Genomic DNA, 14,552 nt, shown 5'->3' with positions numbered 1-14,552 from the left:
ACCTCGCTAGATAAACCGAGCGTTAGACTTTGCGCGAATTCCTCGTTTGCGGGTTTTTGCCAAACCACCGAAGAAACCACCACTATGTTTCACGCTAATGAAAAAAAAATCTACAAGCAATCCCGCATGTCATTTCACTTATAATGATCGCAGTTAGTAGTGCATATAGTGCTACTGGTGTAACGAGCATTATTTTATTCATTATCCACGTAGCTTTAACGCTTATCACGTTTATGCGATTATTTAATTCAATTTAGAAGTAACAGCAATATATATAAATATATGATGATTGATCGGTTAGTTTGTTTATTCGGCTTAAGTTTAGCCGACATAAACGATTGAAATGAAGATTGATATTCCAGTTGAAGCTTCATGGAGCAATCGAGCCGCTTTTACTAAAAGATTAATAAAGAATATACTCTTGAATGACATGGTGGGTGGTAGTTTCGTGTGAACGGCTCTTTAAACGTTAATTGAGACGAGAGTCACGCGTTGGTGGTCTAAATTCTTCGTTATTCTGGGAAGGCTATTTTCAGATATATCTACGACAATTCGCGAGGACTAAGTAAATCGGGGGTGGACGATGACGCAAATGTTCATCTTACTTCTGGCATTTGTCACATTTACGAGCATTCCAACATTTTTTGATAACAGTGCAACGCATTGCAATAGGTCTAAAGCTTTGCTTCTGCAATATTCCGCAGAAGTAGTTTTGGCAGGTGGAAACAAACTTTTAAAATAATTAAACAAAGATAGTTAATTAAAGCTCTTTTCAATCTCATATTTTCCACTGAATGCGAATTTTAGCCGAATGTATATTTTTATGATTTAAAGTTGACTGCAATTTTAATAATCATAAATTTAAACAAAAAATTTTAGTTATGTACTCCTATTGTCATATGGTACTATACATATAGAATTTCATTAAAAAACACAAAAAGAAAAAGAGAGAAAGAAGACCCGTGTTATAATACTTGGAGATAAATATATTCATATTTATAACCAATTATCGTTTTGTGCATAATTCCCGAGGACCCAGCCTGTCCAAAACGTCATCTTTCACCAGGCAAGAGTTCTCAGGCTGACCGCTGAATGTATTATCAACGTCACTCGAGTGTCCAATATCGTTTAGATTAGTACAAAATTGTCGAGATAGAGTCAACGATTCGTTGCGGGACGCCCACACGAGAAATCCTGTCTCGTGACCAGAGTGCAATCGATAAAAAGAACCGCACTCGACTTCCGAAACCCCTCCAGTTGCATTATAATTGGCACAAATTGAATCGTTTAGCCGCTTTAAAGAACAAGAGACAGTCTCTCAACGTAACCCGAAAACCGAATAAATTACAGCTTAGAATGGTTCTTCGAACGATGACGGATACTTTTCTTTCCACGCATGAAACTAACAGCTCAAAGATCTCTTCAAAAATATTATAGAACTATAAACAATTGGCACGTCGTCTTATGGAAATTTTAATGCTTTTGAGAACAATTTGTGGGTAAGTTTTTTTGTCGGGTTAATCTTAGCTTCCGATTATATTAAAAAGAGGTGATTATTTACAATCACTAATTATAATTATTAACGATCAATAATTGTTGCAAGCCCAGCAATTTATGGCGGCAGAATTTTACACAGATCGGTATTTAGTAAAGAGAATCTTTGCTTTGAAGAAAAATTGTTGGTATAAATATTTTTAATTGCTAATGTCTTTGTTTAGATTTCTTGATATGAATCGACTCTAAAGCACACGAGAGTAAAAGGCGTTTAGGCAGTTAGCTGTTTCCCTGGCAGCGAATGTGATCGAATGAGAAAGCGAACGGCGAATCGAAAGGCTCTGAAAGGAGCTTCGTCGCGTGCCTATAAACGTCGCAGCAGTGCACCAGCAAATTTACGACTGCCGCTTACAACGCCGTCCCCCAGAACAAGCTGCCGCCGATTACCGTTCTAATTGTAATTAACGTCGCTCTCCAGTCCCAACTACGATTGCCCAATAATTTATCGTCATAATGATATTTATAGGGCTCTCATAAGCAAGCGCTTTGTTCCGGACCACCGAGCTCCGCAAGCTAGATTCAGTCATGGATTCCAAGTTCTAGCCGAGAAATATCCTTTAATAATCTATAATTATTCACGTTCAATTGTCCACTTCATTAAACTTGAAAAATCCAGCAAACGACGTTACTATAATTGCACATTAGATCATTTTTTCGTTACAATGAATAATATCTCCTTTAATAAGTCTTTGAAATGAAAACTTTCTATACAAGAATAAAATGATCAGGTTCCTCGATCCAGAGTAGGGATGGATATGGTTTGAGATAGGAAACGGATATTAGAAAATTCCACGGAGTGATATGCGCAAAAAGATAATAAAGCAACATTTCGTATTTGGCACACTCCTGTACGCACACTATACTTTAGATATTTCGATAAATGACGTTTATTAATACTTAAGACGTGGCTCTAATGTTGATTCCCGATAAGCTCGCTCCAGTTCTGACTCATGGATATAAACATTAAATAGCGGGTAAAAAACAATTAGTAAAATATAAATTAGACCTTATCTACGCATCGCGCTCTTTTCAAGCCGTGAAAGCTAACATTGGAGTAATATATAAAGTAAACAAATAGTTTAATCGAGTAGCAGGTAGCAAGATAATTATTTAATAAGAAAGTCAATGTGAAATGATACAACGCGAGACTGGTACATGTATATGTTAATCGAACGAATTTTCTCACGCGATTCTTTTTCGTTTCAAGGGCGGGCAAAGCAATCTACAGAGCTGGAAGCAATTATCGCGATCGGACGGTGCGTATATAGTGTAGGACGAAATTTTATCGATTTAGCTAGAGATAGGAATTAGAGATGCAGGCATGCAAGCGTGCAGAGTCCGCGCCTACGGGCCCAACAATGTAAATATTGCGTTCTGGTCCGCGTGCTCCGGTGTCTCGCTCGCTCTTTCTCAGGATCAGAAGGCGCTTATGCATATTCATGGCAGTAATGAGGCGGATAATTGTGGTGCGCGTTAGCCCCAAAGGATTATACGCCTCCACTACAACGGCTTGTTGTTGATGCACCCGCGTAACTCGGTGGTAAGTTCACATCGGGCCTCCGAAGCGCGATTGCAAATCATTGGAGATCGCTGCGGGCCTACTGCGATTTATCGCCAACCAGTCAGCCCATCCCAAAGCAGTAGCAGCCACAACTTGCTATTCATTAAACGCGAGAAATATTTCGCAATATCCAGACCCTCCAGCCAACTAGAAACCAAGTAGCCTATTGACTTTTACATTGGATCTTTAATCAACTTGCTATCCACCGCACTCTGCAGGACGATATAACTATTCACTTTCATTGAATCCATTAAAATTTATAGAATTTACGAGATTTATGCTTCCGGTTCTTGCTCGCTCCAATCTTATATATAGCCTAGTAGCACTTCGATCAACCTTATTGAATCCCTTAAACGAATCTCTCGTTTCCTCTGAAGGCTCTCGTTTAATCGATCGGACCACTGCAGTAATTATTGGTAGAGGGTGATTCTGCTAAGCCGATTAGCGAGAGGATAAGCAATACCACACAGAGAGTAAAGTGAAACGTTCAAGGCACCCACGCGACGACCACCGGCTAGATGAACTGTTCGTTGTTACGTTTCAGTGAGTTACGAGCGAACCGTGGCCCCTCGCTATGACGCCGCCGTATATTAACGGCTGAAAGCCAGCAAATGAGATCCGGGAAACATTACAATTACTATCGCAAACAATATTCCTCTGCGGCGACTTTAGGAAATGGTTATTTACAGCCCATTATACAACCTTAACGTCACACTTACAATATAAGCGAAATCCTTGACACTTTTTTGCTCTTGGCCCTATCGACAAAGAGACTAATAATCACAAACAGGTTCACAGAAGAATGGTTTGCTGCACTATACACAAAAGTATACTTCTTTTTTTCATTTTTACCCTTAAAAACAAATATTGCCTTAACTTCCTCCTTTAGGTCAGTTGTTTTTTTCAAACACAGAAGATCATCTAAAAATCAATAGATCTTTTTAAAAAACATAAAAAAGTAGGAAACTCCGTGGCTCACTTAACTGACTCAGTTCACAATTGACAAAATGAAAACTATATAATTTATGAATACCAAAATTTTTATAAGACAGATTCCCAAACTCAACTAAGATTTTCTTATCGTGTCTCCCCTTCTGTATCGTATCGTGTATAGTGCTTCTAGCCTGCTTCTTAATCAAATTGATTAGTATTATCTGATTGTAATTGGTGTTAGTCTATGCACTAATTTTAGATGCTCGGCTAGCTATGGTTGACAGGAGAGGGAGGGCTTTGTTACAGGGTCGACCACTTTTTTGTGGGCCTGTTATATCTTTCAATCAAATTTACATTTATCGGTTTCCCTTATTAAAGTTTTCACTAATTCTTGAAAGGTTTCATTCAACAAGGCTCTGACTGATAACTCCTAAAGTGACATACGCCCTGTTGTACAAATAACACATCAGCTTGAGTTTACAGAACTCTAGGTTCAAAAATACAACGTTAATTTTGCAAAATGCACGTTGCTGTATTATAACACATTTTGAAAGTTCAAAGATTAATATATGCGTAAATTGTGCTTACTCTGGCAATAAATTAATTTCTGACGGGTATTTATTACGAGAGGAAATTTAATTTCTAAATTTTTGTTCTAATAGAAAGGAGTTATAACAGTAATTACTGCATACAATAGAATAATGAGAAAAACTCTGACACAAAGTCGGATATTGACACTCATGGAAAAGAGTGATAAAATAAAAATGAAGAAAAGTAATGTTCGCTAATCGTTGTTGTAAATTAAGAATTTTTAACACGTTTGTCTTCATAGAAGCTACCTTCGTGGTTCTTAACGGTCAGCATTTTTGCATTGTCGAATATGAAAGTTGGTGCATCCTCTCTGATCCCTTGAACACTGTCGCGGAGCGTCCAGCACATAGATCAGATTGGCCAGGAAGACCATACGTCATACTTAGTCAATGAGTTGACAAAAATTAAGCGAATCTCCAACGCGGTGATAATATCACTGCGATTACCTTACGCCCCAATAAAATCTTAATTCATGGATGAAGGATTAACGTCACTTATGATATATATATACATAGATTTTTTATATATTATACATGAGTTTTAATAATTTGCATTAGCTCGTGCATTAAAGGTTCCCTCGCGCGACTTGGTAAATTATTATAAATGACTAAATTACTATTCTAATTAATTATATGTTTGCATAAAGTTTATAATCGAAAAGAAAACAATTAGTAAATCTATTCGTAAGAAAAATAATATATTATCAAAACGAGAATTAGGCCTATAATCTGGTCAGCAGATGTACGAAGCACGTACAGGTTGCATTGTGCGTATAAATAAGAGCGAGAGATTTTTGCTTTGGATGAGAAGCCGATTTGAAAGTCAGCAGAGTCTCGTTTCCGGCAACGAAAACTGAATCTCGGCTGGACGGAGGCTCAAGCTCGGACGCAGACGCGTTTAGCCAGTGGCATTAGATGCATTCAAGACATTCCCTAATGTTTCATGCGGGAATTTATAACATATTTAGCGAGCACCAGCGCGATACATCGCAAGATAGGAGTTCTCGCTGGTATCCCCTTGTTCGTAGATTTATGCGCTTTGCTCGCAGCGAGCGTTGTCGCCATTGTGCGAGCATTAGGTAACCCGGCCCGCACTCCATCATCGCTAATGTAATAAGGAGAAAAAGTTTGAGGAGCCTGTGGGACGCGTCCCCTCAGTTTGTCCCCGTAACGGAGAGGACGCTACGCTCGACTCTTCCCCCGGGAGCGTTGAACTTGGTGGGTGGTTACACGCTGCAAAGTCTGCTCCTTCACCGCGAGTCCCCACGTAATACTAACAAACAATGCACGGACGCCTGCCAAGCATCTATTCTATGCAAGCCGCGGACTCTTCGAATGAAGCATTTTACCAGATTTATGGAGCATTATTTAGCCAACTTAAATATATTATCATTCCTGTCCTTGATCTAACCTAATAAATCCAGAGCGCAGCGCGAAGCTAAAAATCCAGCTGGTAGTTGATTTTAAAGAGGTCAAGCAGCAGCGAATCGCGCTAGCAGAGATTTATAAGCCGCGGTGGTGCTTAATCAGGAGGAATTAATTCGATGCAGCGCAATCTTCGCCATTATCTACATTAGAGGGAGAGAGCCACGCGGTGTATATTACGAAAATGAAAGCAATATTAGCACATCTGTTACACGAACGGATATAAAATAAGGATAATGCGCGGGCTATAAATACCAATAATCGGGGAGTATAAATAGGACTAATAAGTTAGAGGCGATTGGAGCCGGGGCTGATCGAGTGCTCAGGAAGTGAAAATTAATGCGTTCGCCGTTGCAAACACGAAGCGTAAGCATTTGTGAGAAGGCGAGAGCGGCGAATTTCATTCGTCGGCTCATTAATAGCAAGTGTTTCCGGTAGCAGGATCGATAGTGTCCATGCAGGAGATATTGCGCGTGCGACAGAGGTTAGAGGCCCATAGGCCCGGAGGCCCAGCTCCGAATAGATCGAGAATGCGTCCTTAGGAATCTAAATAAGGCCCAATCGTAATGAACAATCGCATACCGTTGGAGCACCGCGGCGGCGAGACTTTCTAATATGCGCTTCTCGTGCGTGGAGCAGAGACCGGCCTTGCCACTATAGTCGAACGCGTTCGACAACCTGTTGCTGTTCCGCCTGCCCTCCTGCCATATATTTCACCAATACTGCTGTCCCCCCTCCCATTACATTATTATCGCACACCTGAAAATTCCATAATACTAGTCACTATATAAACGCAGCGTACGCTTGGTCAAATGTGATAATTCAACCCACAATCTTAATTGACCACTCTTAGATTTTATCGCATCTCGTATATGCAAGCCCTCGTGGAAATTCGTTTATATGTATATTTAATTGCAATGTACCATGCAATCGAAATTCAATCCACTCGAATATCCTGCTGACGATAGCAAAGAAGCAAGAATCCTTCGCGAAATAAGAGCTACGTATTTTTTCCCGTACAATCAAGTTTTGTTGGCCGTTCTTCTGAATTAGTCATTCGCAATCGCACATTTTTTGCTAAAAATTTCAGCGACCAAGACCGGCTGGAAATGTTGGATCGGGTCGCACGAACATTGCCAGCGAATCCTGCAATGGTAGGATGATCCTTAATTGGTATCTTGACATCTGGACACGAGTCTTTAATATCTGCTGAGTCGCGAGAATCGACCTCCTACTACTGTCAGTCCACTGCACATTCGATAAAAGTTATCCGCGATCGAATCGTTAAGACCAAATCGTGAGGACGGCCGTGGAAAACCGGTTCGACGTATAACCACGCGTCTTTTTGGACTTTTATTTCCTTTCGTGTTTTGTAGGAGGAGAGCTAGTAGAACCTCGTCCCATACCTCGACTAGCCTTCGTGGATTCGTCCGGTGCCACTTTTTTCTACCATAATCATGCCCCGAGTAGCCTATATGAGCAATCGAACAATGAATCATATAAACCATCTGCCAATATCGCAATAAAAGCTTCTTGATACTGCGTTCATTTAAATCCTGTCAAAGTCTCCTCAATATCCGCTTATTCATTCTTTAATTGAAATATGTATAATTGCTTCAGCTATAACTTTTAAAAAAACAATTGATAAATTAACTCTATATACACTGATTTGATTTAAGCTGATTTACTGTACATACAGAGCATTTGCGAGACTTTACACCCGTGAGCTTTGACGAGACTAATTAAAAACCTTATCTTTCCCCTCTTAATTATGATGCGCGCTTCAATAACTGACAAAATGTCGTAATATCCTCGAAATTGGCTGGGAGTGCTCGTGGTTGTATGTCGTGATGATAAATTTAAGTGTTTTTTTTTTATTTAGGAGTCATTGTCAGGATCGACTGAAGCAGTTAATTACTTCGTTGACCACACAGAGCGCTGCTTTAAAAAAATCATGCAATTATGCTAAACCATCCACGCGCTGATCGATCCACCTATGGTGGGTGTCCACTTCCCTTTGCAGCTGCCCTCTACATCGCTAAGTCCTTTAATATACATTCTGTACACTCATCTTGTGAATTACATGCCAGTCAAGGGGCAAGGTTTGATATGCGCATGTTAATTTTGTACACTTGAGCAAAAATGAAATGGTCTCCTTTGTTACAAGCTCTTATTGTTGAGTAGTTTCTTACAACAATTAGAAACTTGCAATTTGTTTATCATCATGCAATTACTTACTCTGCTGTTGCAATTATTTCATTAAAATTTCTCAAGATTGAATGAAAATATTTTCCAACGCTATTTCACAGCTTATACCATACGTTTCTCCATTTCTGCATCCTTCTTTAACATTGACCATCTCTTTCCCATCAAGAAGCACCTGTTGCTCCGAGTTTCTAGTCACTGCTGGTCACTGCCGCACTGTGGCACCAGCAACCAATTCTACTGTAGCACATCTTTCTTCAGCTTATCGATCCATTTCTACTGCTTTCAAATCGAGAATATATTTAACTAAAAATATCTTAAATGCTGAAATTGTTTTTATTAATACCTACCGAGGAAATGTTAATATTTGAAAATTTAAATCTGAATATACATAGGGGTATAAATTTATAAAGGAGGCAGCTCTATTTTCATTTAAATATAAACATGAATAGTTGATGGGGAAATGTTGGGAGAAAATAGAGGCTGTTTGGTTGAAAATATGCAGGGGGAGGATCGAGCACGAGAGAGTATAATCGTGTTCTCAGGTAAAATGTTCGGTCGTTGAGGAATTTATAGGTTTATTAGGCGAGGTGATAATACAGGAGGGACGTGGCGTAAGACGGCGGCGCTTGTTTCGAGAATTTATTGGGAGCTGAAAAGTTCTTTTCTCTGCGCTCTCGCAGCTGCGATATCCCGGAACGTTTCCCTCCCGCTGTCAATGCGCGCTACGAACTCGTTAAAGCATAGCAGGCACTTGTCACTAATTATAATGCTTATGTGTATGTGTAGTGTTTCTATATACGATACCTGCTTCCACTTGAAAATCACACTAAAGTCATCATCCACCGAAACGATTTTATAGTATATACCACACCATACCAGCAGCTTGCCTTTATTCGTCCCTCCATAAATATGAGCAAATATAGCAAAAAAAACCACATTAATCGAATGATTTAAATCGTATCGATGATTTTACACGAAATTAATAAGGATTTAATTAGCTTGCTGTAAATATACTTTCAATATTATCAGTACAGTTAGTATTTGCGAAGAAATTAACCTTCTTATTACATCGGAATTGAAATAATTTTTACGCTCAGCTGGCTATATGTATTTCAATATGTTAATTTACAGTGCAATTAATACGCGCTTGGTATTAATTATAATACACGGACTCGGTATGCGCAAATGCGCGTGCACCGCTAAAAGAAAACGATAGTAAAAGCATCATATCCTGCTGGCAGTTTGTGTATATTGTAAAAGTCGAGCCGGTGCCATTGCGCAGGTCCCGTCCCACAAAGCGGTTATCTCTTTATTAAGAACATGATTTAGGGATCGTAAATAAAATTCATTAATTTTCGGGAAATATCCGATATAAATTTTCATCGATGGATCGTGCGGAATAATTGAATTAACCGGTTAACTGCTGATTTTATTTATTTTTTACCAAAGTAATATCGTCATAAAGAAACAATAATTTACGTTTACCGTCAATTAGGAACGAGACAATTTAGAAAGAGGCCGAAGCAGTGTGCTATTGCCGAAGATTTTATAGGCATCCCGATGCGCATAGTTGTAATGGCTTGACTCTCTCGATGCTTGACGAAAAAATCCGACTGATTTGCGTGGGATTGGCCGTTTGAAATATTTTGCGTGATGAGAAGGCTTAATTGACAGTAGCGACTTCGAACTCGCAGTAATCCGACGAAGCTTATTATCGTTAATTTTAATTAGCGGTTAGGGTCCTTCTGGAGAGACGACAGCGGGACGCCTTACTCCGCGAGGTCCTGCAGCTTCAGGTGACCGCGAAAAAGGACACGATTCTGTTTATAAACGACTGCTGTTGGAAATAAGACTCCCCGCCGAGAAACGCGTGGAAGTTTCACGAGAGACGAGACTCTGAAATGTTTTGAAGCAACCCCCTTCCGTGAATCTTTCGCTTGACGATATCTGATCCTGCGTGAGACAGCTCCTGGATTCCTAGCCGGCGCAGCGGCCTTCCCTCTGAGTCCCGCGGCGAGCCTAATTTCTTTAATTCCTCGTCCGACCATTCAAAAACCAATGAAAAAAACTGTCCACAAACTCTTATCCTCCGACCGAACTATGCGAACCGTACGACTTTACATTTTTTTAAAACTACTTCGCTTCTAATAGACATATGCCTATTGTGCAATCATTTTTTGCTAGTTTTAATATCTAGGATGCGCGGAAACAATTCCACAGAGCTAGCTGGAAATTCTTGGAAAAAGATTCTGCACGGTATGTTCATTGTTTTGTGCATTACCATTCAGCAAGGATATATATGTATGCTATATAATATTGTGCTGTAACTTTCTCGTATAAGACTATGTGTGAATCGAAGGCGTAAGATGTATATTTGTAAAAGGGCAAAAAGCCGTTGTTTCCAAGTGCCAAATCGAGAAGATATTATCGTATCATCGAGGTCTTTAGATCTTGCAACGGTAACAAATGGGAAATCATAGATCCTAGCGTACCATTATGAGATCTATGCTGCAGCTACTCTATCATTAACCCAGTCATTATAACCCACGCAGTCTTTCTAGTTTCTACCACTTACTCTATGCTCAATGCTGAAACCTCCATTATTAAAACAAATTTCTGTCGTCTTACATATGATTTAATTGCACTTTCATGACTATTAGCTTTGCTAACATTAGCAATCCAACTGTTAAATTACACACGCGATGAAGCGCTAATATTCTGTTTTTATTGACGCCTTCAATAATAGTAGGCTATAATACTATCTATGACGATAGCTCCCTCCCACGAAGTGCTTAAAAGAAACTTTTTAACATCCTTCTTCAAGTACTTTTGTGCGCAGACGAATTTAACGAGTCCCGAAATTCGAGCTGGCTCCAATTTATAAACTTTATTATTACAATGCTATCTCGGGCAATCTAAATTTGTGATTCAATGAGTCATAAAATATCCGACCGATGATAGCCTGGGTTCATAAAGTACGGGAGCTGAAATGGCTGAAATGGACCACATCCACCCCATCCACGGACCGCGAGTTTGATTACGAGTAAAGCGAGAGAGGCCGCCTATGAATTTTCTCCGAACAATTAAATGCTTTTAATCGCCGGGGGTAATTGCGTCCGAATTAGAGATGCCGTCCATCCGAGGCCAAGCCCTGATTATCGTCTTTAGGAGGGGAAGGGGATTGGGGGGTGAAGACCAGAGGGAGCACTTAGCGGAATACGTCCCGGTGATTATTGGCCGTGATAATGATCGAGTCGCCGCGAAATGTCTATGGCGTGATTGCAGGTCGCACCGAATCCTTAGGCCATGTGCGAGGGTGGTTATTAAGGACAACCGGTTCTATTTCACAAACAAAGATTACCACTCTGAATTTCCTTTTCACCCATCAAGATCATTTCACTATATAAATTATATCACCCTCGGTACCTAAAATCTATTTTTTATCAACTGGTATAGCTATACTTATTGAAAAAACAACAGTTTCATTAATTGGTCAACGCAATGTCTCAAGCTGGATAATAGAAACGGCAGAGGGTGAGGGGTGAAACAGTTTGAAGCGTGGACTCGGTCAGTCTAGATTTAACGAAAAGAGACGCGACTTTGCTTCTATATAATCCTGACTGAGCTACGTTCTTTGTGCCTGGAGATGTATTTAGTTGGACGTATGTATATACCCTGAAGAGACAATGTAATGGACCAGCAATTAGGCGAGAACGATTAAAACACGGCCTTAATTGGCCAGGCAGCAGCCGACAGATTTGCACTCGTGCGCATACCTAACTCCTCCCTCGCCTTCTACATCTCGACCCCATATAGAGGAGTCTCATTGGATATCTGAGAACTCCTTTTTTCCCTACCATCATCCGCTACCCTGCAGCTATAAATCACCTTAACTCATGTAAGTAGTAACTAGTAACCGATTCGCATTTGTACGACTGTTGTGAGATATTAGCTATTTCAAAGAGTTATGGCAGCTCGCCCCCAGCTACAGGGTGAGAATGACCGTGATCCCATCCGATAAATTACTCCGCAATGCTATTTTTTTTACTATCCTTGATTCGCGAACCGCGTACTTTGTCTAAGGGAGCTTATTAACGTTATTCGTTTTGACCCGTGTCGTTTCAGTAGACTGTGAGACATAAGGATCATCAATCACTTCATATTTTTGAATGAAACAAGTTGAAATTCTATTTGATTATAAAAATAATACTGGTTTTACGTCAAATCTGACCAATTAGCTAGTTTCTCTGAAGATAAATCTTGATAAAATAAAACTGAGACGAGCAATTACGGTGCCCAGTTGATGCAAATATATTAAAGTAAATAACCATAATGACCCTGCCGATTGGATAGATCGATATACATAATTCTTTCGTGTTCATTAAAATTGGTTGTCACGCAAAGCTTCGCTACGCCTCTTAGTCAAAGGACACGTGATTTCGTGAGCTATATACTTAAAGCAACCGAATTGGGGGGATTTAAAAATTGACTACATATATATATATATGCATGCCAAGAGATACAAATTTTATAAATTAAACGTATTCTAACGAATTTTATTCATGCTAGAAAATAATAACATATATCGCCTAAAAATTTGACAGTCCTCCCCTGGGCATCTGGTTCAGCCAAGTCTTATTGTTAAAGTCGTTTCCAAAAAAGGTAGAATATTATTATCGACACTAAGGCTTAAAAAAAGATTATTGCACCAAATTTAAATTCTCAGTTTAAAGAATAATAATAATTTAATAAAAATAGATTATATCATAAAACTGGTTATTTGTCCGTGGATTTGATTGAAGCTAATTGCTGACGTATTAAAAATTATAGGAGTAGCCACGACGTAAAGCTGGAAAGGTAGGAGGAGTTAGTTTGTCAAAAAATAGTATAGAGCTTACTGACTCGGACGATTTCTGCCAACGAGCCTTTGTAGACGAAGCTCGCTTCTCTTGATGATTATTAATCCCTAAATCTCCATCGTCACAACGACAACGATAACGAGAACGAAGCTACAAGATTAACGTAAGCGGCAATTTACACGTATGCTAAGTGAACCTGATTCCAATAATTATTATCATCGCTCACCATTCGCTACCACAGAATTACCCTTCGAAGAATAATTATTGAGTTCAGCTAAACGCCATACGTATATATAGAGCAGGATCGTTCCTTTTCAGAGAGCCCATCTTTTCTAATTTAAATGTGATCTGAATAGGCAGAGATGTTCATCTTTCCAAATTATTCTTACTCTATTTTATTAGATATATACTTTTGTATGAAATTAAATTAAAGTTATGAATTTTAAGAAAATATTAATTATTTCATTTAAAGTTATTATTTTATCTAATTTTGAGTACGCAATTAGTTGAAGTACCGTTAAATTTATGTTATTTATTGAATTAAATCTTAATACCATTAATATATACGATCAGTTAACGCTTTTTTTCAACAAATTTTTCAACTCCATGATCGTGCTCGAAGATTGTTCGTGTCCGCTTGGATGATAAATTCATCGGAATGCACGCGATTAATAAGAAATCTTTCAAAATATTCTAGGAATAAATCAGGTGATCGGTGTTATTATGCTGTCGCTTCAGTGACGTGAAATTAAAAGTATCTTGTCTATACGAGAAGCTTTAAAAAGACTATTATCAATTAAAAAAAAAATTCTTTCCCTACTTAACACCTCTTAAATGATGCAAAATTATTAACATTATAAGCAGCCAAGTGTCAGATTTGTTAAATTAATTTAGAAAGATGATAATAATTAAAGGAAAGATAAATTTAAAAGCGTTTTTCTCCGGCAAAGCGAGTGTAGCAGAAATTTTTGTGGAGTGTATGGTGGTGACTAGCAATGCCTACGCACGAGCATTCCTGAAAAACAAGGGTCAATTGGAGTAAATTGGTAGAGAGTTGAAGAAAGTGTAATGGCTGAAATTCGTGTCTCTTGAGTAGGGAATAAGTGCAGGGAAAGGACAGGGTGCTTGGGGGGCATTCCTAAGAGCTGCGGAAATGGGAGGTATGGAACCACGTCGAACGTAGGTGGGAGTCTTCCCGGGTCGAGAAATGGAGAAGCAGTTGGCGTTTGTCCTCAGGGTGGGTAGAAAATATACTATATATATATTTATATATACCGGTCCTCCGATGATCACCGACGCAGCTCCGGTAATTAGGATCCGTAATTTGGCCCGCGGTGCGTCGGCCTCTACACGAGTCTAAAGAATTCGTCGAATCGACAGATGGTACCTGCAAACACCGCGGAATTTCGTGGGTGGGTCTTT

The sequence above is a fragment of the Prorops nasuta genome, unplaced genomic scaffold, assembly GCF_024137725.1.
Source record: "Prorops nasuta isolate Cenicafe-Biocafe unplaced genomic scaffold, Cenicafe_Pnas_1.2 PNAS00003, whole genome shotgun sequence".
Classification (NCBI taxonomy): Eukaryota; Metazoa; Arthropoda; class Insecta; order Hymenoptera; family Bethylidae; genus Prorops; species Prorops nasuta.
Note: the sequence above shows the minus strand (reverse complement) of the source record.